Below are 26434 nucleotides of genomic sequence, written 5' to 3' on the forward strand. Positions count from 1 at the left end.
TACATAGAATAATTTATTTTATTTTATTTTTGAAATTTTTTGAAAATAAATAAAAATCAAAAAGCTTAAACATAAAATAAAAGTACCTAATCTGAGCAACAAGATGAACCGTCAGTTGTCCAAACTCGAACAATCCCCAGCAACGGCGCCAAAAACTTGGTGCACGAAATTGTGATCTCAACTGTGCCAACAACTTGGTACGCACAATCGTAATCTCAACTCTTTTTCACAACTCCGCACAACTAACCAGCAAGTGCACTGGGTCGTCCAAGTAATAAACCTTACGTGAGTAAGGGTCGATCCCACGGAGATTGTCGGCTTGAAGCAAGCTATGGTCATCCTTGTAAATCTCAGTCAGGCGAATTCAAATTGTTATAAGGTTTTGATAATTAAAATATAAATAAAATATAAAATAAGATAAAGTTACTTATGTAATTCATTGGTGGGAATTTCAGAAAAGCGTTTGGAGATGCTTTGTTGCTTATGAACTTCTGGTTTTCTACTGCCTTCTTCTAATCATGCATTACCTCCTTCCATGGCAAGCTGTATGATCCTCTCGGATGAAAACAAATCCATATGCGCTGGCACCGCACGGCTAATCATCTGTCGGTTCCCGCTAGCGTCGGAATAGGACCATTGTCCTTTTGCACACTATCATTGGTGCCCCACATTCGCAGGTTTGAAGCTCGTCATAGTCATCCCTTCCCAGATCCTACTCGGAATACCACAGACAAGGTTTAGACTTTTCGGATCTCATGAATGATGCCAATGGTTCTAGCCTATACCACGAAGATTCTAATCTTAGATTAGAAACCCAAGAGAATATACTCCAGCTGTCGTCCAATGACTACGTTGAACATCATGTAGATCGCTTTGTAGTTGTCAAGCACGCGACCTTGGCTAAGCGAGTAACGAAGATTGGGTGATTGTCATGGGTCACCTCTTCATTCTGACTTAACTGAATCAAGTACGAGAGTATATCTTGGAGAAGAAGTAGGCGTGAATTGAATAGAAAACAGTAGTAATTGCATTAATTCATGAAGAATAGCAGAGCTCCACACCTTAATCTATGGGGTGTAGAAACTCCACCGATGAAAATACATAAGTGAAAGGTCTAGGCATGGCCGTGAGGCCAGCCTCCGAATGTGAGCAATGATCAAAGTTACATATGGTGATCAAAGACTGGTCAAAAGATGAGCTAAAAGTAGTTTTTATACTAAACTAGTAGCCTAGGGTTACAGAAAATGAGTAACTAGGTGCAGATAGTGTAGAAATCCACTTCCGGGGCCCACTTGGTATGTGCTTGGACTGAGAATTGAAGCGTTTTTGTGCTTAGGCTGTTCTTGGAGTTAAACGCCAGCTTTGGTGCCAGTTTGGGCGGTTAACTCCAATTCTGGTGCCAGTTTGGGCGTTTTACATCAGAATTTTTAGGCTGACTTTGAACGTCAGTTTGGACCATCAAATCTCGGGCAAACTATGGACTATTAATATTGCTGAAAAGCCCATGATGTCTACTTTTGAACGCAATTGAGAGCGCGCCAATTGGGCTTCTGTAGCTCCAGAAAATTTATTTCGAATGCAGGGATGTCAGAATCCAACAGCATCTGCAGTCCTTTTTCAGCCTCTGAATCAGATTTTTGCTCAGGTCCCTCAATTTCAGCCAGAAAATACCTAATATCATCGAAAAACACACAAAGTCATAGTAAAGTCCAGAAATGTGATTTTTGAATAAAACTAATAAAAATATAATAAAAAATAATTAAAACATACTAAAAACTATGTAAAAATAATGCCAAAAAGGGTATAAATTATCTGCTCATCAGCTCACAAACTTGCGGGCTGATGCCTGCTGTATCCACCAAGCTCTACCCAATTGCTTTCTTGTGTCTTCTCAGCATACTAAGCAGCTGCTCCTCCTGTTGGGAAGTGAGTTCCCTTGCAATGATAACTGGGAGCTTCTGATTATCCTCAAGGTAAGCATACTTGAGATGGGGTGGAAGGGGCTTCAACTCCATTTTCTGCTCATGGCTAGGCACTGGATCATCTAGAGCTAGTGATGATGGACAAGTGTCCTCATTGTGTTCAGAGGGTTTCCCCACACTTGGACCATGCTCCATGTGCATCTTTTCTATTTCTTCTTGGTGAACTGCAGCTATAGTTCAAAAGAGTAAGTTCCTGAGTCATTAGGGGGTATCTCTAAAATATAGAAATCAATGGGAAATGTGAGCCCCTTAATGCTCACCAGCACATCCTCAGCAATTCCAACCACGGTGATGATGCTTTTATCTGCTAAAACAAAACGAGCTGCTGACCTTTTTAAGGGAGAGAGCCTCAAAGCATCATATACAGACAATGGCATTATACTAACACACGCTCCTAAATCATACATACAGTCAGAAAATTTCACACCATCTATAGTAATAGTAACCATGCATGGACCTGGGTCACTACATTTTTCAGGTATATCACCCACTAAAGCAGAAATGGAGCTACCTAGAGGAATAGTTTCTAAATCCTGTAATTTATCTTTATGCATGCACAAATCCTTTAGAAACTTAGCATATCTAGGTACCTGCTGAATGGCATCAAAAAGTGGAATGGTTACCTCAACCTTTTTGAATATTTTTACCATTTTAGGGTCTAGTTCCATCTGCTTTCTGGGCTTCCTAGCAAGGTGTGGAAATGGAATAGGAATGGTGCCACTTGCAGCTTCTGCATTCCTTGGTGCTCAATTCCTTGGTTGAGCTACTTCTTCTTCAACCAAGTCTTGTACTACATCTTTTTCTTCAGCATCTTCTACCTCCACAGTACTTCCAACTGGAGTGTCTTCTGTGAAGCTTGGCTCTGCATGACTCATCTCTGGTAGTGTAGTCCCGGACCTCAAAGTAATGGCGTTGATTCCTCCCTTGGGGTTGGGTACAAGCTGAGACAGAATTGTACCAGAGCTTGTAGGTTGAGTGTTGGAGGTACTCGACGATCCTATCTGGGAGACAAGAGCCTGTATAGCAGATGTCAGACCGGTAAGTGTGCTTTCTATGGTCTTAAAAGAGTGAAGTAACTCGTCATTGGGGGATGAAGATGGGTAAGTGACTTGAGGGACCTGCTGTTAGTTATTCTGAGGCGCTTGGGACTGCCTTTGGTGAGGTGCTTTGTAAGGCTGATTTTGGTTCTGCTGTCTGTTATTGTTGTTCCACCTCTTGATTTCCATTGTTATCTCTGCCTCCTCTGTTGTAGTTGTCCCTCCATCCTTGATTGAAATTATCTCTCCATCCCTGGTTGGAGTTGTCTTGCCAACCTTGATTGTAGTTTTCACCTTGGTTGTAATTGTCGCCTTGTTGATTGTATCCTTGATTCGGGCGGTCATAGAAATTATGAGTAGCTGCCAAGGTGTTGTCTTCTTGTTGGAGTTGCGGACACTCATCAGTGTAATGAGTATAATCAGCACATATTCCGCATACTGTTGACTTTGTTGTGGTGGGGGAGGCTGAGGTTGTTATTGATTCAACTGTATCTGCTTCAGTAGGTTGGTCATCTCACATATAGCCTGTGTGAAAGTAGTAGTCTCACTGCTAGAGGAAACCTCTGCAATAGCCTTGGGATCGTTGTTCCTGTGGCTGACGTTTCGAGTAGACTCTGCTAGATCAGTGATCAGTTGCCACGCTTCATCCGCGGTCTTGTACTTTTTTAGAGAACCATTACTCGCACCATCTAATGTAGTCTTATCCTGAGGCTTCATGCCTTGTGTGAAGTAGCTGATCAACATCAACCTGTCAATCATGTGGTGGGGGCATGCGTCTAGAAGATTCCTGAGGCGCTCCCAATGCTCATAAAGGGTCTCTGACTCGCCATGGATAATGCAGAAAATCTCCTTCCTCAGTCGTTCTGTAACTTCAGCTGGAAAGTATTTTTCCAAGAAATCTCTCCTGAGCGTATCCCAGTTAGTAACAGTTACTTCAGGTTGAGTGTAATACAACTCCCTCGCCTTTCCCTCAAGAGAAAATGGGAAGGCGATTAGCAGAATAGAAGTCTCATCTGCACCATGACGCCTAACAGTAGAATAGGCTATCTAAAAATCCCTGAGGTGCTTTGACGTTGTGATTTTTGCCAGTAAAGAATTTCATAAAAATAGTTGCGTTGTAGATATAGTCTCTAAACCAACAAAAATCCCTTTGTACAAACGTTTTGGTTTTCACAAGTAACAAACCCCTTTAAAAATTGTTAACCGAGTATTCAAACCTCGGGTCGTCTTCTCAAGGAACTGCAGGGAAGTATGTTCTTATTATTGGTTATGGAGGTTGTAAAATCGGGGTTGAGAGTGAAGAATAAATATGACAAATAATTTAAATGGCAATTAAAATAAATAAATACTGTAAAGCAAACTTTTGGCAAAGTAAGAGAAATTGGAAGTCCAACTTAATTATCTCTCTCAACAATAATGAAAGTTGAATCTAAACTCCACTTAGTTAACCTTTACTAAAGCAAAGGAAAGTCAAGGGACTAATTAGTTTGACCTTCGAATCCTATTTAATTCCTAAGAAAAAGTTGGGATTATTGAAGTTCAGTTCAATTAGCAAGATAGCGATTATCAGTTATGTTGAGTTTGATAATGTTGAGTTACTGATTTCTTAACCAAGACCAAAAAGGGAAAAAATAAAATTGCTAGAATAAAAATGTCCTTAGATGGAAAGTAATGGTAACACAAATTAAAGAGAAAGCAATCAATAACTGAGATACCTCAAATAATCATTAATTCAAATCATAACATGGAAAGGGTTCATAAGTCAAATTGGCAACATTTATAGATACGAATAAAAGCATTAAAGTAAAAGTAGCATAGAAACATAAATTAAAGTAAATACTAAACCTAGATCGAGAGTTACTCTTAAAAACTAAGAGAAGTACTAAATCCTAATCCTAAGAGAGAGAGGAGAGAACCTCTCTCAAACTAAATCTAAATCATGGAAAGTGAAAATTGGCGAGCTCTGTCTTGAATGGATGCATTCCCCCACTTTATAGCCTCAAGTCTGTGTGTTATGCACCTGGATCTGGGCCAAAAGGGCTTCAGAAATCGCTGGGGGCGTATTCTGTAAATTATAATACGTGGCCTCTGTCACGCGTCCGCGTGGGTCACGCGGTCGCGTCATCTGGAGTTTTCCTTGTGGCGCGGTCGCGTCGGTCACGCGTCCGCATCGAATGCGCTATGCTCAAGTCGCACGGCCGCGTCAGTCATGCGTCCGCGTCGCTGCTTTTTTTACGCTCCTGGCACGCGATCGTGTCGTCCATGCGATCGCGTGGATGCCAGTTTCTTCAAAACTCCGTTTCGCACTTTCCTTCCATTTTTGTACGTTTCCTTTTCCATCCTTTAAGTCATTTTGCCTTTAGAAAATCTGAAACTACTCAACACACTAATCACGGCATCGAATGGAAGTAAAGGTAATTTAATTAGACTAAGATCTCACCTAACATACATATTTAGTAGAACAAGCTTCTTTACCAATTTTCCCATATTATCCCACTTGTTGTTTCATGCTCATGTTTTAATTTTATTTTTATCCCATGTGCATTGCTTTTATTTTGCATTGGGGAATTCTTTTGTAACCCCTTTTATTAAATGCTGAAAAATAACTTTTTTTTAATGCACATGGTAATTGAATCACTTTGATTTCTCATGAGCATGCTTCCCACATTTTATGAGTTATTTTATTTCTTTCAACTTTTCTACCTTTTGTTTCTATCATCCATGTTCCCAATAGGTTTTCCACATTTTAATCTATTCATAATTTTCTATCTTAAGCTAACCAAGGATTCAACTTGGGATTTTATTTTGTTTTTCTGCTTAAGGCTAGTAGTGTGGCTAAATAGAATAAAAGAGATTTTAAAGGCTCAAGGGGGCTAACAAGGGTGATGTGAAAGGCAGGTTATTTTGGGGTAAGTGAGCTAAAATCAAATGATGGCCTCAATCATTCTTTTGGTATGTATCTATATCCTATATTCTATATTCTATAATTGGACATATAGATTAAAGCAAAGCAAAGAACATCAGAATAAAAAGAAGCGAAACACACAGGAATGAAATTATGGTTTGAATGCAACCATACAATTAAGCTCAAGACTCACAGGCTGTGTGTTCTCTAACTCAAGCATCACATATCATTTATATATGTTATGCAGGTTTAGTTAAAAATTCCCATTATTCTCATAAAAAAATTATTTAGGGTGGCCTTTAAAGTTTTAATGTTCCTCCTTGATGAAATGTTGTCAACTTAACTATATGATGTAATGCTATATATACAAGGTTTATGGATTTAAATCTGTTATGTTCAATTTCCTAGCTTACTTCCTTTTTATTTTTCAATTTAAACTATGCTATCTTATGCTAAAAAGGGTAAACTATACTAATTAATCCACTAATAAGTCAGAATTGCAAACTAAACTAAATAACTAAAAATATGAACTAAAAATGCAAAATACAGAAATAGAGTAAAAATACATAAAAGTAGCAATGTATAAGTACTCAGAAAATAACAGTAAAAAGAAAAATACAGAAAAATATCCAAAATAAAAGAAAAAAGAGATGTAGTGGTTCACCAAAATAAAACGCCAGAGATGGCGACCTCCCTACACTTAAAATGAAGCATCGTCCCTGGTGCTCAGTCAAGCCGGGTGTGAAGGGGTGTCATCACTGGTAGGGATGGTAGCTGGAGGCTCTGTGGTGGTAGTGGGCTGAGGGTCTGGCTGCTGTCGAGGCGGTGCTGACTGGATCGGGATCTCCAGATCTGCAGCCTCGATCTGATGCGTAACCTCCTGATGTGGTGCAGCCTACTCTGTGCCTGCCTACGGATGGGTCTCCTCCTAGGGCTCATCCTCCTCCTCCTCTGATGGCTCTGATGGTGTGTCGGGCTCGGAGGGGATGTCACCACCCTGTCGGATCATCAGCTTCAGATGTGAATAGCATCGCTGGCTGCGACGCTCTAATCTCTCATACCAGCACCGGTTACGGCGCTCCATCTGATCAAGTTATCGGAATAGGCGGTGCACGAGGCGGTATACGGGCTCAGAGGCAGGTGGAGGTGCAGTGGTGGCAGCAGGGGCAGCAGGTGCAGCCGTGGATGAAGAGGGTCCAGCAGACGGTGGGGCTGTCTCATCAGTAGCAGGGAAGGGTGGTGGTTTGGAGCCCAAAGCTAGGAAGTTCCTGCTGTGAGGAATGATCCTCCTGCAGTCCGCCGCTGGTGGTTTTTCATCGGCATCCTCCCATGGCACGTCAGCTCGACGGCCTTGCTGTGTAACCAGATACGGAAAAGGGGGGGTGCCTCAGACGTGGACCCTGGCCATATAATTCCGGATAAAGCGTGGTAGATAAAGGTCCTTACCCTCCATCACACACCATAGGAGGGTGATCATAGCAGCCGGGATCTCCGTCTCATGAGTACTCGGCATCACATAGTTGCTCAAGATCTGGTGCCATAACCGAGCCTCATCATTTAAGTACGCCCTCTTGATCCCTCTAGGCATGGTGGTGTCCTGACCCATCTCCCAAGGAACAGTCGAGTCAAGAGCTATCCGTGCCTTCACAGCATCCCAATCAAACTGCATCAGGCGCATGTCCTCCTCAGCCTTTTGATAACCAGCAGGCTGATCGGACTTGGCTGGGAGCCGGAGAATGTCCTCTATGGCCTCCTCAGTGACCAGAATCTGCTTTCCTCTCAGGTTCACTGCATCAAGGGTGGTGATGTAGTAGTTGCAGTAGAATTTCCTAACCCAAGATGCATTGACCTCTGTCAGTGCTATCTCCAGAAAGAACCAGCCTCTTTGCTTGATTTGCTCAGTGGTGTATTGCTGGAGTGCTTCTGGAATCCTCAGAGTTCTCTCCAGGTATAGATTCCTGGAGTTTGCAAATGCCGGATACTTTAGCTCACAATACCGGTTTGCAAATTTTATTGAATCATTTGCAGGAAGCAGCTGGTCAGCTTTTTCTTGCTGTGTAAAGTTCTTCTCCCGCCATGAGGAATCATACATGAGGTCAATGATAGACTGGGAGGAATCTCCCCTCTTGCGCTTGCGAGTAGCCTTGCCTTTTCCTTTCCTTTGTGAGGCAGACATCCTGAAAAATGGGAAACCAGGATATGGATAAAATAAGGGAAGCAAATAGGCAATTAGACAAAGAAAACTCAAAGCGGCAAAGGAGAATGGGAAGTAGGTAAATAAGTTAAGTAATGGCGTATTAAGAATTGTATAGTAGTTTAAAAGTTGAAAGGAAGAATTTACAATCCAAAATGTATCAGAATTCAAGTTAAATAGAAAAATTGTCATTATGCCATGGTTAGAAAGTTTGAGGAAAGTGAAAAATAAGAAAAGAGATTTTGAAAGGGTAGTATGGTTAGAATTTGAAAAAGAAGTTAGTAAATTAAAATTAGTAAGTTAGTAAAATGCGGATTAAAGTAAGTGGCATAAAGAAAATAGTCCATGTAACAACGATTCACAATTATGACTAGAAATAACTCAAAACCGAACGAGGAAAACAGGGTGATGTTGATTCAAATAGATATAAAGAAAGCAAGAACTGGAATCAGAATATCACAATTGCAGTTTATAAACCAGGAAATCAAAGAGGATAAGAAAGTCTGCCATAGTATTCATGAAACGGTTTGGTTAAGGCAGAGGACAACAGAGTTTAGATTGCCAAACCAAAACATGAATGAAAACAATTCACAAAAAAAAATTTGGACAGCATTCCAGCTAAAATCGGATAGTCCCAGAAAATAAACAGCAAACAAGGCAGTTCATATGAATTAAAAAGTCAAGCTGCAGGTACATATATATAATATAAACATGAAAATTCAATGTAAAGAGCAGCAATATACAAGAAATACAGCATATGAACAAGGTTACAGCAACAGCAGGTTTGAAAATATGATAAAACAGAAGCAAGAACAGTGCAAATAAACAGACCTAGAGCCACTAACCACAGCCTAATCTACCTAACAACCTAAAATCCACTACAACATGCAAGACTATCTATCCTAATGATGAACAAAAACGGAAAAATAAGAATAAACTACGAACGGATAAAAGGGATTGCATGTTGCGGAACCTGGAAGGCGAAAGAAGGAGGTTGGGGTACAGAGGTGGCTGGGGTGGTGGCGGTGACGTCCGGCACGGCGGGTGGCGGCGGTGGGCACGGCGGTTGCGGCTGTTAGGGGGTAGGGGCTTTGGGAAGGGTAATGGGCGGCGTCTGGGTGGTGGCGCGGTGGTGGCTGGGTGGTGGTGGTTGATGGTTGGGGAAGAAGAGAGGGAGAAGAGGAATTGGGGGGGCTGCGCGAATGTAGGGTTTCGCGTGACAGGGGGTGTTATATTTTGAATCCACGCGGCCGCGTGGGGCACGTGGTCGCGTGGTTGGGGTGAAAATGGGAGTGACGCGATCGCGTGGGGCGCGCGATCGCATGAAAGGGGTGGAAGAGGGGATGACACGATCGCGTAGGTCGCGCGATCGTGTCGCTGGAAATTGTGCTAAACGCACGACTCCAGCACCGTTTCAGCGCAACTCTCTGTCTCCTTCTGGGGTGATGTGCAATCCATGCGACGCGATCGCGTCGCTCACGCGGTCGCGTGGGATTGGTATTGTGCAAGTGATGCGATCGCATGGGGCATGCATCGCGTGGGCCAATTTGTGCAAAACGCACAAGGGCCGCACGATTCCAGCCTAACTTTCTGGACGTTGGATGTTTACGCCGATCTCCAGGTCACGCGGCCGCGTGGATGACGCGGTCGCGTGGATAGTGTTTTCTCAATATGGCGCGATCGCGTGGGGCATGCGGTCGCGTCCTGCATCCCCTTTTTTTTATATGTAAGATAAATGCAGAATGCAATGATTAATATGAATGCTATGCATGATTCCAGGTTTAAAAAATGAAAGCAATTAACAAGGATTAAATTGAAAAAGAAGCGACCATACCATGGTGGGTTGTCTCCCACCTAGCACTTTTAGTTAAAGTCCTTAAGTTGGACATTGGAAGAGCTTCCTACTATGGCGGCTTATGTTTAAATTCGTCCAAAAATCTCCACCAGTGCTTGGAATGCCAATAGCCTCCGGGGTCCCATACTAGGCATGTAAAGCTTCTGAGCAGCTTCAGACAAATTTCCAGGCTCCCGAGGTGATGAATGTCAGAATAGATTCCAGGATCCCAAGCTATGCTATTAAATCCGCCTCCGTCTTGTTCTATATGTTTCCATCCGGGCGGTTTAAAAAGTAGAATCTCACCATGGTGACCAAACGTTCTCCGGGATCCATGCAATTGAGCATGATACCAATCCATGTACTTCGAGGTGAAGCGTGGAACCTTATTGAACCTTGTGCACCAACTCTGAGTACGAGCCATTTCCCTCTTACTCTTAAAGCCGCAAAGAGCTCTAAGCTGGCCATCTGTTTTAAGCAAACCATATTCAAGTGAATAAGTAAAGTTATAAGTTAAGGATTGTACTCACTTAAAGCTTGTATTAGGTGGTAATGGCCTTGGGGTAGGTGTTTCTGGCGGTTCTGTAAGTTCTACTCCCTTGTGCTCTTTTGTGAATTCCTCCACTTCCTTGCAAGGCTCTACAATTGTATCTGTGTCCTAGTCAAAGTCTTCTATGTCTTCCTCATCACTTGAGTCATAGATTGGAGGTTGAGAGAAATCTACCTCCGCATCGTCTTCATATTCACTTGGGGAAGATTCTTCGACCTCAGAGAATTCACTTGCGGATGCCAGTTCATTACTAAGGGAATTTGACTTGTGACTATCATCATCAAGGGAATTTGTGTCCTGGGTCATTCCGTCTGATTCTTCATAAACAACTTGCCTAGGAGATTGTACAATATCCTCCTTAGCATCAACTGTAGCGTCCTTGACGGAGTTATCCTCAGTTCTGGGTTCCCATGGAGGTTCAGCATCTCCTAGATCTTCAACCAACTCTTCTTTTTGAACAATGACAGCTTTTTCTACCTGTTCTAGTACGAATTCATTCTCTGTCTTGTCCACTGGAGTTTCTGGTATCTCCTTCATGCTACGCTCTTTGTTAGACTGTTCACATGGGGCTGTGGCTGATCCTTGTGTATTTGAGCGCCTAAAAATCCATTGAATTATTGTTTGCTCCAGTTGTCGAATGGTTGTTTGAAGTTTATTTATTGTTTCCTTTAGGCGAACCTCTGCTTCTCGGGTTGCCGGACTTGGGCATGATACATAGGAAAGTGGTGGTGATTGGGTATTCCTGCTATAACTTCTATTTCCTTCAACAAAGTTAGAACCAAACTCAAAGCGAGAAGGGTGAGAGTTCATGGTAGCAAATAAAGATAAAAAGGAAAAACAAAAATAAAGAAACAAGCAAAAGAAAAATATTTACAATAACCAATAACAAGGCACACGTTAGCAGTTCCCCGGCAACGGCGCCATTTTGACGTTGTGATTTTTTCCAGTAAAGAATTTCATAAAAATAGTTGCGTTGTAGATATAGTCTCTAAACCAACAAAAATCCGTTTGTACAAACGTTTTGGTTGTCACAGGTAACAAACCCCTTTAAAAATTGTTAACCGAGTATTCAAACCTCGGGTCGTCTTCTTAAGGAACTGCAGGGAAGTATGTTCTTATTATTGGTTATGGAGGTTGTAAAATCGGGGTTGAGAGTGAAGAATAAATATGACAAATAATTTAAATGGAAATTAAAATAAATAAATACTGTAAAGCAAACTTTTGGCAAGGTAAGAGAAATTGGAAGTCCAACTTAATTATCTCTCTCAACAATAATGAAAGTTGAATCTAAACTCCACTTAGTTAACCTTTACTAAAGTAAAGGAAAGTCAAGGGACTAATTAGTTTGACCTTCGAATCCTATTTAATTCCTAAGAAAAAGTTGGGATTATTGAAGTTCAGTTCAATTAGCAAGATAGCGATTATCAGTTATGTTGAGTTTGATAATGTTGAGTTACTGATTTCTTAACCAAGACCAAAAAGAGAAAAAGTAAAATTGCTGGAATAAAAATGTCCTTAGATGGAAAGCAATGGTAACACAAATTAAAGAGAAAGCAATCAATAACTGAGATACCTCAAATAATCATTAATTCAAATCATAACATGGAAAGGGTTCATAAGTCAAATTGGCAACATTTATAGATACGAATAAAAGCATTAAAGTAAAAGTAGCATAGAAACATAAATTAAAGTAAATACTAAACCTGGATCGAGAGTTACTCTTAAAAACTAAGAGAAGTCCTAAATCCTAATCCTAAGAGAGAGAGGACAGAACCTCTCTCAAACTAAATCTAAATCATGGAAAGTGAAAATTGGCGAGCTCTGTCTTGAATGGATGCATTCCCCCACTTTATAGCCTCTAGTCTGTGTGTTAAGCACCTGGATCTGGGCCAAAAGGGCTTCAGAAATCGCTGGGGGTGTATTCTGTAAATTCTGATACGTGGCCTCTGTCACGCGTCCGCGTGGGTCACACGGTCGCGTCATTTGGAGTTTTCCTTGTGGCGCGGTCGCGTCGGTCATGCGTCCGCATCGAATGCACTATGCTCAAGTCGCACGGCCGCGTCAGTCATGCGGCCGCGTCGCTGCTTTTTTTCGCTCCTGGCACGCAATCGCGTCATCCATGCGATCGCGTGTATGCCAGTTTCTTTAAAACTCCGTTTCGCACTTTCCTTCCATTTTTGTACGTTTCCTTTTCCATCCTTTAAGTCATTCTGCCTTTAGAAAATCTGAAACTACTCAACACACTATTCACGGCATCGAATGGAAGTAAAGGTAATTAAAATAATTAATTTTAAAGCTTAGGAAACATGTTTTTCACATGCATCACATAATAAGGAATGGAAAGTAAAACCATGCAATTAATATGAATAAGTGGGTGAAGGATTGAATAAATCACTCAAACTAAGCACAAAATAACTCATGAAATATGGGTTTATCATGCTTGATAGGCTCCTGAGCAGATAAGCCATGAAACTTGGGCATTAAGTTGATTAGGCAGTCTTCAGTTCAAAATCTGCAGCCAGATTTTGGTGACGCACTTGATACGGTTGTAGTGTAAAGTCTGGGGTGCCTGCTTCTTGGAGAGTAATCCTTCTGGGCACTGCCATGTTAGCTGCACGTAAATCAACAGTATCAGTAGAAAAGGAGCTTGTTTCTCCCTCAGATGGCGCTTCAGATTCGCCTTCAGAAGAGACTGGTGAATTGGTAGTAACCAGTTCACCACCCTCAGAGGCTAACCTACGCCGAGCTCGCCTAATATGTGAAATAGTTCTTTCAATTTCAGGATCAAACGTAGCTAAGCTCAGATCAGGCAGCGAACACGTCATTCAATGAAAGAAACATACATCTCATGGTAATAAAATAAATAAAATAAGCAAAAATTAAAAAAAATTAAAAATATTTACATCAACTAATAATTTAGCACGCTATTGCAACTCCCCGGCAACGGCGCCAAAAATTGATGCGGCGAAAATTAGCCGATGAAAAAATTAATATAAGAAATACGTTGCAAGTACAGTTCTTAACCAACAAAAATCAGCTTATCAATTTAGAAGGGTTGTCACAAAATTAGAATAAAAATACTGGGAGTAGAAATCCCAGGTCATCTCCCAACGAGTTGACAAAAGGGTGTTGTTTTATTAGTCAGGAGTTTTTCGAGAAATTTTGAGAGTTGGAGAATAGAAAAATAAAGGATTATGAATTAAAGCAATGTAAATTAAAAGAGATTTATATAATCAAGTAAAAAGCCTTGACCGGGGGAATGATTAATTGGAAGTTCTATCCTTGTTGGAATTCTCTCAAGTGTAGTATTAAGAGGTTGTTGTTCTACTTAGTCATCGCTTACCTGATAAGGGAAAGTCAAGTAACTAACTAACCAACTATAAACCTCAGGTCCCAATCCTCTCCCCAAGGAAGGGTTAGAGTTAGAGACTAGAGAGTCAGCCAACAACTTCCAATTAAAATTAAAACTTGAGTATTCCAACTCAAGGGTCTCCTTTTAATCAACCCCCAAGTCATGTTGGGAGTCTACTCCATTGACATGAATATAACATTCACAGAAATATAGGAAGAAGACATGATAAATTAAATAAAATAGGAATTAAAAATTAATTAAAAGTAAAAATAGTTCTTTGCATTAATAAATCCCAAAAGCATAACATACTTATCTGAGTAGGGTCAATAAGTAATTAAAAGAGTAAAGGAATAAGAAAACAAACTAGAATAATGAAACTTCAATGGAGGTAGTGACTCTTCTCAATATCCGAAGCAAAAAATATAAAACTAGAAATCTATGAATATGAAGAAAACCTAGAGGAAGAGTGATTTCTCTCTAAGATTCCAATCTAAAAACTAAAAACAATGCGAATGAGAATGTGTGTTGAGTCTTTGCTTGTCCCCTGGCTCTAGTCTGTGTTTCTGGGCCAAAAATTGGGTCCAAACTCGGCCCATAATTGCCTCCAGCATTTTCTGCAATTTCTGCAAGTAGTGTATGTCACGCGTACGCATCAGTCACGTGTGCGTGTCGTCTGGCGATTTTCCTTGTCACGCGTACGCGTCAGGCACGCGCACACGTCGCCGTGCGAACTCCAATGCACGTGCACGCGTGAGTCTTGCATGTGCATCGCTTCTCACTGGTTGTCTCCTTTATTTCTTGTGCTCCTTTCATTTATGCAAGCTTCCTCTCCATCCTCTAAGCCATTCCTGCCTTATAAGGCCTAAAAATACTTAACGCACAGATCACAACATCGAATGGTAAAAAGGGAAATTAAAAATATACAATTTAAAGGCTTAGGAAGCAAGTTTTCAATTATGGAACAAAACTAGGAAGGAATTGTAAAATCATGCAATTTGTATGAATAAGTGTGCAAGGACTTGATAAAAATCACTCAATTGAGCACAAGATAAACCATAAAATAGTGGTTTATCAGCCATAAAATGTAAAAATGTTTTTATGGAAAGCAATGCAAGGAATGCTACCTGTGAATGCGAACTTATACCAAAAGAGGATAGCAAAAACACCCTCATACAGCATATGCCAACAAGCGGATGAAACTATCGAACATGCTTTATTGTTGTGTCCATGGACCAGAGTGGTGTGGTTCGGATCTAGCCTACAAATTTTGCCTACGGTCTATAATGTGAAATATTTTGGGAGATGGATGATGGATACAATAGAGAAGATCAAGAGGGAGACCGGGACAGATCAGTCAATAATTTTGTGCAAATTGGGATGTGTTTACTGGTGCATGGTGCGGGAAATTTGAATTTCCCACAACTGAACCGGCAAGTCCACCGGGTCGTCTAAGTAATACCTCAGGTGAGTGAGCCTTGAATCCTACGAGGATTGCTGGATTGAGCAAGCTGTGGTTATCCTGCAAATCTTATTTAGGTGAATAGAAGGATAGTTGTTAATTGTTGTAGGCGCATAAACAAGCAACAACAATCGAACATAGAGACAGTAATTAGCAGTAGTTAAGGCTTCGGAGATGCTTCTTCTTCTGAGTTAACACGTCACACTCTCTACTTTAATGATGAATAAGTCCTTCAATGGCAAGGCTGTAAGTGATTAAGCCATGGGTTGTGGTCATCAATCTCCTCATATCCAGACCAAACATCCGAACGGACTAGATCAATCTGGGAGAGGGTGAAGCGCTTGCAAATCAATCCCTTTGTTGATTCTACTCAAAACGCCATAGACAAGGTCGGATCCTCCAGATCAAAGACTGCTGCTCTTATGGTTCTAGCCTTTAAAGCTACAGGAATCAATTTCCCCTAACTAACGAGGTTATATGTCACATACTCTGATTAATCCAGATAATTCTGTTGAATCCATGATGCATCCTAAAGCTGTAGCTCAATACTATCCGGGTCAGGACTCATAAAGAACTCATGTAGAATTGAGATTCATAAGGATGAAGAACGACAATGCATCATAGAATAGAATTAGACACTCATTGAAATAGAAAAGTACTTGTATTAATCCATAGGAATCAGCAAAGCTCCTAACCTTAACCTAGGAGGTTTAGTTGCTCATATTGTACAGAAAGTTCATACCTTCCAAAAGCTAAAAGTCCAAGATTCTAAAACAAGGTTGAAAAAGCCCTAAACAAGGGTGATCTTTCTTCTATTTAAACTAAACTAATAATTAAGAATTACAAAAAAATGAAGTAAACTAAGTAAAATGATGCAAAAATCTACTTCCACTTGGTGAGTATTTGCGCTGAGCTTGGCTTCTAGCTTGAGGGAGTGGGCGTTAAGTGCCCTCTAGGAAGTTTCCATGCTGCTTCCTTTCACCCCTTGTGGCGTTGGATGCCAGGTTTGGGCATTGAACGCCAGACTTGGTCCTCTTGGGGCGTTGAACGCCCCACAGGGTGTAGTTTGGGCATTCAAAGCCCGTTTTGGGCAGTCCAATCTAAAGAAAGGTATAGATCATTATATATTGCTAGAAAGTTATAGAAGTTAGCTTTCCAACGTCTTTGAGAACGTGTCATTTGAACCTTGGTAGCGCCTGAAATGCTCATTTGAATGCACGGAGGTTAGATTCTAACAGTATCTGCTATGCTTTTCCTTGCCTATGAATCAGACTTTGTTAAAACTTGTCAAATTCACCCAAAATTAACCTAAAATCATAAGAAAAACACAAAATCTCAAAGTAGCATCCAAAAAATGAATTTTACAATAAAACCTACTAAAACAAAATAAAATTTAACAAAAGATACTGAAAACACTAAGAAAATAACATAAAAAAATATATAAAATATCCACTCATCAAAACACCAAACGTAAACTGTTGCTTGTCCTCAAGCAACCAAAAATAAGTAGGACTAAAAGAAGAGAAAGATACAATAAGTTTTAAAGTTTTTCAATGACGCTTAGTTCCAAATGATGAGTGGGGCTAACAGCTTTTTACTTCTGAACAGTTTTGGCTTCTCACTTTCCTTTGACGTTCAGAAATATTGACATCTCTTGTAACTGGAATCCGGATGATATTATTGATTCTCTTAGTTTAGTTTTTCTTGATTCTTGAACACAGTTTCTTTTGGTGCTTTGCACCTTTTTGAGCCTTGCCGTGACTCTAAGCATTTTATTTTTCTGTATTACCACCGAATATATAAATGCCACAGGCACTTAACTAGGGGAACCCTTTGGATTAGAATTTAGCTTTGCTTAAATTCCCAGTCAATGGTGCCCGGAGTTCTTAAGCGTACTCTTTTGTTTTGGATCATGACTTTAACTGCTTAGTCTCAAGCTTTTCACTTGACACCTTCACACCACAAGCATTTAGTTAGGGATAGCAACTCTTTTGAGCTTTTTAGGCTGATTTTTAGCCCTCCTAACCATTGATGCTCAAAGTCTTAGATCCTTGCTTTTTTTATTTTCTTTTATGAGCATTCTCTTTCTTTTTCTGCTGCTTTTTTTTGCTTCAAGAATCAATGTTTTTTTTTATTTTTCGGAGAGTCAATAATATTTCTCTAAATCCATCGTTCTCTTCAGAGTCAATATTCTCAATTCCAATATCAGTTATGCACTGTTAAGTCATACATTCAAAAATAAATGCAAAGACACCACATCAAAACAATTGGAATAACTCATGATATACTTAAAACTCAAGCATCTCACTGTTTCTTTTTCAAATAAATTTTTCTTTTAAGCATGGTGGTGATACAATGGATATCTTATAACAAAAATAAAACAGAAAATAAAACTAGAAGAGGATAAAAGACTACTTGTGATCATGAACTTAGAAAGGAAAACAGATAGTAAATTAAAGTACACTAAAAACAGAATTAGAACAGAGAGTGATAAAGGGACTCAACAACCTTAGTGACGGTCGCTACTACTCCTTCTTGAGAGTCCAATGGAGCGTTTGAGCTATTCTATTTCACGCATTACCTCAGTTGCTCCTCCATCATTCTTCTATGATCTTCTCTTATTTCATGGAGGGTAGTGGCGTGATCAGTGTGTTCCACCCTCAATTGCTCCACGTTTGAGCTCAGCTCCCCTATTGAGATATGCAATTGATCCCAATACTCACGGAGAAGAAAACACATCCCTTGAGGCATCTCAGGGATCTCTGGTTGAGGCTGCTGCACAGGCTCTTATTCTGGTGTGTGCGCAGGCTCTCTAACATGCTCCATCCTTCTTTTCATGATGGGCTTGTCCTCCTCTATGGGGGTGTCTCCGTCTATGATAATTTCAGCTGAATTGTATAGGTGACAGATGAGATGTGGGAACGCCATCCTCGCTTGGGTGGAGGGCTTTTCTGCCACCTTATACAATTCTTGAGGTATCACCTTATGTACCTCCACCTCATTCCTAAGCATAGTACAGTAAATCATTATTGCTCGGTCTATGGTAACCTTAGATCGGTAACTTGTAGGGATGATGGAGTGTTGGATAAACTCCAACCATCCTCTAGCTACAGGCTTGAGGTCAAGCCTAATCAGTTGGTAGGGCTTTTTGTGTGCACCTAGCCTCCATTGGGCTCCCTCCACATAGATATCAATGAGTACTTGCTCCAACCTCTGATCAGAGTTGACTCTTTTGGTGTAAAAGTGTGGGTCTCCTAGCAATTTTGGTAGTTTGAGCACAACTCTTACACTTTCTGGGCTAAAATCCAGGAGTCGCTCTCTCACCATGGTGCGCCAGTTCTTGGGCTGTGGGTTCACATTAGTATCATGCTTTTTGGTGACCAAGCATTGGTGTAAAATTTGCACCAATAGTTTTCCAACCTCCGGGATAGGATTGGTTAGTACTTCCCAATCTCTTCTCCAGATTTCTTGTTGGATTTCTGGGTACTAATTCTTTTTGAGCCTAAAGGGGACATCGGAAATCACCCTTTTCTTTGTCACCACTTCAAAGAAGTGGTCTTGATGAGCCTTGGTGAGGAATCTCTCCCTTTCCCAAAGTTTAGAAGAAGAAGCGGGAGCCTTTCCCTTTCTCTTCCTTGAGGCTTCACTAACCTTGGGTGCCATACTTATGAGTGGTAGAAGTCAAAAAGCACAGCTTTTGCAAAATCAAACTTAAGAGGTTTTCTCATCCTCAAGCAAATAAGAACAAAAAGAAAAGAAAAAATATAGTGGAGGGAGAGATAGAAACCTTTGGCCAAGTGGGTGATGAGGAAGGGGAAGAGTGTGCAGAGTGTATAAGGGAAGAAGAATAGGGTGTATGTGTGAGGATGATGAGAGGAATTAAGGGATATTTATAGGGGTAAGATAGTTAGGGTTGGGTTATGAGGGGGGGGAAGAACGGGTGAGAATGGTTAGAATTTGAAGTAGGTAGGGTTGGTGGAAATTGAATGACGGGAGTGATAAAGGGTTTTAGGAAGAGAAAAAGGTGATAGGGATGTGATCGGTTGAGGGTTGATAGGTTGACTATCGTCGGTAAGAATTTCATAAAATATTCACGTTGCAAGTATAGCTCTCAACCGACAAATTATCCTCGAATCAAATTTTAAGGTATTGGTTGTCACAAAGTTCAACCCCAATAGAAGTAACCGAAGTATTTAAACATTGGGTCGTCTCACAAGGAATGGGTAAACATGTGCATCAACATTGGTTAGATTTCTGGGGCTGGAAGTCATGATAAGGGAATTAAACTAATAGACTTGACAAGCAAGAAATCTTAAAGTGCAAGAAACTAAATCAAGTAACTAAATCAAGAGAACATATGATCTACTTCTACTCTAGAATTAAGCAATTAACTAAAATGAGAACTAAACAAATGAGATTTTTGGTTTTCAAATGTGAATAATAAAAGGAACTCTTGGCTAAGCATAGGAATTGGGGTCACCATCCTTTTCTACAACTGTAAATTGCCAATTATGAGGAACCAAACTCACTAAGTCTACCTCCAAGAGCCTTAAGTACGTAATATCTACTCCTAAGCTTGAGGTACGTCAAGTGGCTTGGTCAATCTCAACCCATAAGTCCTAACCAATCTACTAATTATATTAGTAGTGGGTTAGTGTCAATGGGTGTCAACTTGACCACAAGGGTTCTCCAATCAACAATCTAATAAGACCCAATGACTCAAGGTCATCCAATTCTCATAGCTTAAGCCAAGAGTAAAGAGAACTACTCCATAATCAAAGGAAACATTTCATCAAACATATGTGGTGCATTAACAAAAGACATATTCAAATTGCAACTAAATTGGAAATTGAAAGTACCCACTAACAATTATCAATATAAAACTACTCAATTAACACTATTAATCATAGAAAACATCAATGTAACATTAAAAATTCAAGATCCACAAGGTTCACAAGATGAATAAAAAATGGAAAATAACAAGGAAACATAAATCTAACACAAGATCTCAACAAATTATACTAGGAAATTCAAATTAAGTAATCAAAACTAGAAATCAACAAAACCTAATTCAGAATTCAACAAGGGAAGATCAAATCAAACTAGATCTAGAGAGGAATAAGGGTTTCTCTCTCTAGAAGAACAAAAACCAAAAACTAGCAAAAATTTATGTCTAAGTGTGTAATGGATGATCCCCCTTTCCCCCTAGAGTTCCTGGTCTTTTCCATCCAGAACCAGCTTGAATTTGGGCCTGTTCAGCCTCAGAAATCGCCAGGCATGATTTCTTTAATGAGGTCACGTGCAGCTCGTCACGCGTATGCGACAAGCACGCGTGCGCGTCGATGGAGATTTTGCCAATCCACGCGGATGCGCCACTCTTCGCATGCCATGCCCAGCTTCCTGCACCCACGCATGCGCGTAAGGTGTGCGTGCGCGTCGTAGCTGATTTCCCAAAATCCAATTCTTCATGTTCCTTCCACTTGTGCATGTTTTCTTTCTCTTTTCTAGGCCATTCTTGCCCTATAAACTCTGAAATCACTCAACAAACATATCACGGCATCGAATGGTAATAAAAGAGGATCAAAATATGGCAATTTTAAGGCAAAAGAAGCATGTTTTCCATCATGAAGCAATATTAGGAAGAGAACACAAAACCATGCAATTCTTGTGAATAAGTGTGGAAAATATTGACAAAACCCCCTAAATTCTACACAATATAAACCATAAATTTGGAGTTTATCAAACCTCCCCACACTTAAACCGAGCATGTCCTCATGCTAAAAATAAAAAGACCAAAGACCATGGGAGGAAAGGGTTCATGAAGTGCGAATTACCTATGTAAATGCATGCAACTAATGTAAAGGTACCTATCTACTTGGTCAAGGGTAAATCCATCCTCCAAGAGCGCATATGAGCATATAGGGCTAAGGTGACATGTAGTCCAAGAATCCTACCAATTTGAAAATCAAAATGAAGTGCATATAACTTGCGAGATGAATGCTTGTGAAAGCTAGGAACGAGGAGTTGAGCATCGAACCCTCACCGGAAGTGTATCCCCTCTATTCGCTCAAGTGTATAGGGTTTGTCACTCAATCCTCCCTTAATCATGCTTTCCAAGATTTGTCATTCATCTAACAATCAACAATTACTCAATTCATGCATATAAGTATCATGAGGTCTTGTTCATAAGTTATAATGGGGCTAGGGTAAAGGTAGGGATGTATATGGTTAAGTGAGCTTGACATTTGAATCCTTGATTAACCTAAGATCTCACCAAACACATAAAACAACCTATATAATTCTAATACAATACCTAGCTACCCATGGTTTCCACTTTTTCATATACTCATGCATTCTCTTTAATTCACATTCCATATGTATTGTTATTGTTACTTTACCTTGGGGCATTTTTGTCCCCATTTTATTGCTTTCTTTTTCCATATTTTTGTTTCCTTTATTTTTCTATTTCTTTTTCTTTACATTCCTTTTTCTTCATTCTCATATTTTTTTTTACTCTTATATATATATATATATATATATATATATATATTTTTTTTTTCCCTTCTCTTTCTTTTCTCTTTTTTTGTCCCCTTTTTGGGGTTTCATGTGCAAAAATTCCAATGCATATGGTTCAATCATTCAATGCATGAGTATGTTCCTAATTCCCAAAATTTTCAATTACAAATACAAAGACATAACTTTACATATACCCAAGTTCCCAAGTGCACCCTCCCAATTGAATGGTACACACTCTCACTCGCCTAAGCTAATCAAGGTTCCAAATTCAGGGGCGTTCATTATTTTTCGCTTAGGGGTGTTGATGTGCTCAATTTAAGAAGAAAAAGGTTTATCATGGGCTCAAAACTGGTTAGCAACGGTAGATAAAAGGGTTAAGGCTGTTTGGGAAAAGTGACTATTGAAATGATGGCTTCAATCATGTAAAAGCATCCATTCACAAAATAATGGATATATAGAATCAGACAAAGTAAAGATTGCAATCATAGAGAGAGTAATGCTCACAAGAGTGGGAATAAGAAGTTAGAAGATATAACCACACAATAAGGCTCAAAACTCACACGCTTGTGTTCTCAGCTCAAACACCATGTTCCAAAATACATTCTTCAAGCAAGTTATCTTAAGAAAAAAAATTTTCAAAATTGGTAGGGGTACCCTGAAAATACAGTTTCTTGTAAAAGAAGTCATCACTCTAACGAAGTAGTCCTAACAAGAAAAACTAACTAAACATGAAAGATGTCCTAATTAACAAAACAAAAGAGAACTAAAGTCCATAAATTTTGAAAAGAGGAGATTATTACCCACGGAGATCGGTCGAACGACCTCCCCACACTTAAGAATTAGCACGGTCCTCCGTGCTACTATCAAGGTGTAAGGGGTGGTCGGGTTTGGAAGTTCCACTATCCCGTTCATGAGTGCCCTCTTCACTTAAATACGAGGTGGATGTGGAGATCTCCGGCTCCTCCATAGAAGGAGTCACACAACTCAAAAGCTTCTTTATGTAAGCATACTGGCGTTGGTTCCGCCGTTCATATCTATCTATCTTCTTGTGGAGGTCTTCAAGCCGTTGGTGGGAAGATCCTTGATGTAGAAGAAGTGGTAGGGATAACCGAGGGGATAGCTATATCAAGGGTTTTGTGTTCCGCCAGAGGCTTGAGTTATTTTCCGGTTAGGACGACGTCGCCCTCTACCAGAATCATTGCTTTCCGATCCTTAGTCTCCTGGGAAACACTAGCAGTAGCAACTAACTCCGTCACCAAGGCTGGGAAAGGCAGGTTACCCTTGGCATGAACACGACCCATGGCTTGGTGGAAGAGGCGAGCAATGTTAACCGGCCGCTCTGTGAGTATACACCAAACAAGCAAGGCTAGGTCCACGGTGATCAAGGTCTTGTGAGTGCTGGGAAACACGTAATGAGAGAAGATTTGGGTCCATGCTCGAGCCTCTACAGTCAGATAACGCACAAGAATGCCCTTAGGTCGAGGCCTGAGGTGCCTTCGGGTCCAAAATGTATTCGGTTCGTCAATAACCCGGTGGACAGCGTCCCAATCAAAAGCAGAATTGAACTCATCACGCTGGTGAAGGGCCTCTTGGTAACCATCTACCTCATCCGGTACGGGTGGGTGACGAACGGACTTTTGCTAATAAAGAATTTTATAAAAATAATCATGTTGTAGGTATAGCTTCTAAACCAACAAAGAATCCTTTCGTACAAAAACTTTGGTTGTCACAGGTAACAAAACCCAATAAAATTTATACCGAAGTATTTAAACCTTGGGTCATCTCTCAAGGAATTGCAGGGAAGTATGATTTATTATTGGTTATGGAAAATTGTATATTTTTGGGTTTTTGAAATAGGGAACAGGAAAATAAATTGGCAAGGAATTAGCTTAATTATCATGAACACCAATGCAAGATATAAGAACTGGAAATCCCATCCTAGTTATCCTTATCAGGTGTGATGAGAATTGTTTATTGCTCGCACTTAGTTAACCCTTACTAAATAAAGGAAAGTCAAGTGGACTAATTAATTTGATTCCTCAAGTCCTAGTCAACTCCTATGGAATGACTAGCTTTAGAGAAATCCAAATCAATCAGCAAATTCCAATTTTCAATCAACAGCTGAGTTTGATAACTCAAGTGTCACCAATTACTCAACCAAAGCAAAGGGGGAAAATATAAATTATTTATATCATAAATAGAAGAAAGCAATCATAAATATGAAATACCTCAATTTGTATTAAATAAGAAAATCAATTCTAACATGAAGAGTTCATAAGCCAATTTGGCAACATAAGTAATTAGCAAGTGTAATAGAGCAACTAAAGTAATAGAGTAAATAAAAGTAGAAGAGAAACATAAATTAAAGGAACATTGAACCTGGAATTGAGAAGGAATGAATCATAAACTAAGAGAAATCCTAATCTTAAAACCTAAGAGAGAGGAGAGAGCCTCTCTCTCTCTAAAACTACATCTAAAATCTAAAATTGTGAATATGAAAGTTATTTTTTATGAATGGATGGATTCTCCCACTTTATAGCCTCTAATCTCTATTTTCTGGGCCAAAAACTGGGTTAAAAATAGCCCAGAAATTGCCCCCAGCGATTTCTGATACGTCCAGCACGTGGCAAAGTCACGCGTGCGCGTGATCCACGCATGCACGTCACCTATATTTGGGGCAGCTATAAAAAATTATATATCGTTGTGAAGCCCCGGATGTTCGCTTTCCAAAGCAACTAGAATCGCCTCATTTGGACCTCTGTAGCTCAAGTTATGACCGTTTGAGTGCGAAGAGGTCAGGCTGGACAGCTTTAGCAGTTCCTTCAGCTTCTTGTATTCCTTCCACTTTTGCATGCTTCCTTTTCATCCTCTAAGCCATTCCTACCCTATAAACCCTGAAATCACTTAACACACATATCACGGCATCAAATGGTAATAAAAGAGGATTAATATTAGCAAATATAAGGCCAAAGAAGCATATTTTCAATCATAGCACAAAATCAGGAAGGAAAACGTAAAACATGCAAATTGTATGAATAAGTGTGAGAATAATGGGTAAAATCCACTAGATTAAGCACAGGATAAACCCTAAAATAGTATTTTATCAACGTCCCTACACTTAAACATTAGCATGTCCTCATGCTAAGCTCAAGAGAACTAAAAGAGTGAAGAGGAATGGTAAAACTTATGAAATGCAACCTATCTATATGAATGCAACTAAATGTAAAAATACTTCTACCTACTTGGCGAAAAGTAAATAAATCTTTGAAGAACAAATATGAACTGGATTTCACTAATTCAAATCATAAAAATGAAGTACAAATAGACTTGCAAAAGAAAATAGCTCGTGAAAGCCGGGAACAAAGAATCGAGCATCGAACCCTCACTGGAAGTGTATGCACTCTAATCGCTCAGGTGTTTAAGGTTCGATCTCTAAATTCTCTACTAATCTTGCTTTCTAAGGCTTTCTCTTCTTCTTCCAATCAACACTAATTTGATGCACAAATACACAAATCAAGAGGTATTTTAAGGGTTGTAATGGGGTTAGGGTCAAGGTAGGATTGTATTTGGTTAAGTGGACTAAAATCTGAATCCTTAATTAACCTAAACTTCTCAGCTAACTTAGGACAGTCCATGTAATCATAATATAAAGCCTAACTACCCATTAATTATGTTTTCCACATATTCATGCATCCAAATTTGAGTACAACTCATATGCATTGCTTTCACCATTCACTTTGGGGCTTTTTGTCCCCTTTTATTATTTACTCTTTTTCTTTTCTTTTTCTCCTTTATTTATTATATATATATATATTTTTTTTTTCTTTTTATTTTGTTTTTCTCAATGCATATGATTAAATTATTGGATGCATGAATCATGTCCTAAATATTTCTTTCACATTTTCATAAAGATATATAACATACTAAATTTCCAAAACCAAACGTTTCCAAACCCAACTTCCCCACACTTAATTCATGATCACTCTCACTAGTCTAAGCTAACCAAGGATTCAAATTAAGGACATTATTATTTTTTGCTTAGAGTTAGTGATGAGCTAAAGTAAAGAACAAAGGGGTATAATAGGCTCAAAATTGGTTTGCAAGGGATAGTGAAAGGGTAAGGCCATATGGGTATGTAAGCTCAGTGAAACAAAGGCCTCAATCATATAAGTGCATGCATACATCAAACAATGGAAATATAAAATCAAGCAGGACAAAGATCACAATTTTAGAGAGAACAACACACACCAAAAAATAAAATGTTGGTTGATAAGATGCAACCAATCAAGTAGGCTCAAAATCTCACTGGTTTTGTGTGTTCGACCTCTAAAACCCTGTTCCAAATTAAAATTTCTTCAAACAAGCTTTTCAAAAAGTTTAATTCAAATTAGTGAACTGCTATAAAAAGTTTCTTGAAAAAGAAAATATTACTTCAATCAAGTGGTAAAATATGCACAAAAATAAAATAAACATGCAAATGCAACAACTCATTTAACAAAGAAAATTTAAACATTGGTGTTGAGAAGGAAATAACTCAATTAGACGGTAGCTACAACATGTAAGTGAGAAAATAATAGAAGCACATGGCAAACCAGTGGTGCAAAA

Source organism: Arachis ipaensis, chromosome B05 (genome assembly GCF_000816755.2).
Source record: "Arachis ipaensis cultivar K30076 chromosome B05, Araip1.1, whole genome shotgun sequence".
Taxonomy (NCBI): domain Eukaryota; kingdom Viridiplantae; phylum Streptophyta; class Magnoliopsida; order Fabales; family Fabaceae; genus Arachis; species Arachis ipaensis.